The sequence below is a fragment of the Propithecus coquereli genome, unplaced genomic scaffold (assembly GCF_000956105.1).
Source record: "Propithecus coquereli isolate 6110/MARCELLA unplaced genomic scaffold, Pcoq_1.0 Scaffold78, whole genome shotgun sequence".
Classification (NCBI taxonomy): Eukaryota; Metazoa; Chordata; class Mammalia; order Primates; family Indriidae; genus Propithecus; species Propithecus coquereli.
Genome location: NW_012153951.1, coordinates 1,572,006 through 1,573,893, shown reverse-complemented (window position 1 = coordinate 1,573,893; position 1,888 = coordinate 1,572,006). Strand labels below are relative to the sequence as shown.

Sequence of the window (1,888 nt, the reverse complement as noted above, 5' to 3'; positions counted from 1 at the left end):
GAAGTAAATAAGTAATTTTGTGTGCTTTTAAAGATTTTTTTCCTGCGGTATTTAGCAACTTTAACTTTAGACTAAGGAAAAGCCAAAAGGTTGGAAATCATTCAGTTCAAAGTAACAAAACAGAGAGTGATTAGATACATTGATAAACCATTGCTTAATCATCCTTCAAGGAGGTAGGAAATTGTTTTAGTCAACAGGAAAAAGCAGAGTTATCATGGCAAAATAAAAGAAGAACAAAAATAAATCATATTGAAATAGCACTAAATTAATGACTAAGAAGTACTTTGTACAACAGTAATTCTCTGAATAAAACCAAAATCCCAGTAAGAACTGTAAGGGAATTAGTGGCATTTGGACTTCCTGCTTGGCAGTATGCAGATCACAGCCGGTTGTGCTCATTAATAACATGCCAAAGGCATAAGGCTAAGAAAGTAACTTATATTATGATAAGATATATAACATGATAAGATATTTTATTCCAAGAGTGAGAAATTATTTAAAAGTTTTGAACAGGGGAATTACGTGATCACAAGAATCTTTTTGAGTGATCCTTTTGACTACAAATTGAAGAATGGATTGTAGGGCAGTGAGAGTAGAAACAAGCAGTACAGCAAGGAGGTTAATGGACCATTTTAGTGAAGAGCTTGTGATGGCTAAAACTCAGATGATAGCAGTGTACATTGATGGAAGTGGCTAGAATTGGGAGAAATATTTGGGAAGTTGAGAAGACATGACTTGAGGATTCATTCTAATTAGGGAGGAAGTCAACTGAGAAACCAGGAAATCAAAGTTAAGTCAATAGAGATTCCAAGGTTTCGAGCTGATCAGCTGGGCAGCTGTTAGAGTCATTTTCTGGATGGAGAAATCCCATCCTGAGGCACTGAATGTGATCAAGAGTTTTGTTTTGAGTCATCTTGCCACTGCCCTGCTCAATAACTTCTATACATCTGACCCTTTTCCTCATTCACTTAAAGCCAGTGACATCAGTCTCCCTCATATATGTCACATGTGCTAGTCCTGCTCCCATCTCAAGCCCTTGTATGTGGTGTTCCCTCTGCCTGAAATGCTCTTTTCTAAGTTCTTCACATGACAAAATCATCTCATCCTTTAGGTTTTCACTTAAATGTCATCTTCTAAAAGAGGGCTTTTTTGACCATAACTAATGAAGTCTTTCTCCCTTTACTCTTTAGCATATACCCTTTATGTTAACACAGCTATTATCCTGCTCATTCATGTGTTTATTCCTTATCCCCCTCCAAAGCAAAGAACCTATTTTTGCTATCTGTTCTATAACTATGTTTCCAATGCCATAAAGTGTGGTCCCCAACCACCGGCCTGTGGCCTGTTAGGAACCAAGTGCACAGCAGGAGGTGAGCAGCGCAAGAGAGTGAAGCTTCATCTGCATTTATAGCTGCTCCCCATCACCCGCATCACCGCCTGAGCTGCGCCTCCTGTCAGATCAGCAGCAGTATTAGATTCTCATAGGAGTGCAAACTCTAATGTAAACTGTGCATGCGAGGGATCTAGGTTATGTGCTTTTTATGAGAATCCAATGCCTGATGATCTGAGGTGGAGCTGAGGCAACGATGCTAGCACTGGGGAGCAGCTGCAAATACAGATTATCATTAGCAGAGAGGTTTGACTGCACAGAGACCATAATAAATCAACTGCTTGCAGACTCATAGCAAAACCCTATCAGTGAGTGGCAAGTGACAATTAAGCTGCATCTGGTGACAGGCTTTATAGTGGCAAGTGAGCAACATACTTTGGGTGTCACCGCCTCCCATCACTCTCAGGTGGGACTGTCTAGTCGCAGGGAAGCAAGCTCAGGGCTCCCTCTGATTCTGCATTATGGTGAGTTGTATAATTATTTCATTATATATTACAA

The 1,888-nt window shown here is 39.9% G+C and overlaps 1 protein-coding gene across 1 annotated transcript in view; it reads left to right on the top strand.

Moving 5' to 3' along the window:
• The window catches only part of PIK3C2G (phosphatidylinositol-4-phosphate 3-kinase, catalytic subunit type 2 gamma), a 472,569-nt gene that overhangs the window by 129,543 nt on the left and 341,138 nt on the right, over positions 1–1,888 (top strand). The window lies entirely within an intron of this gene.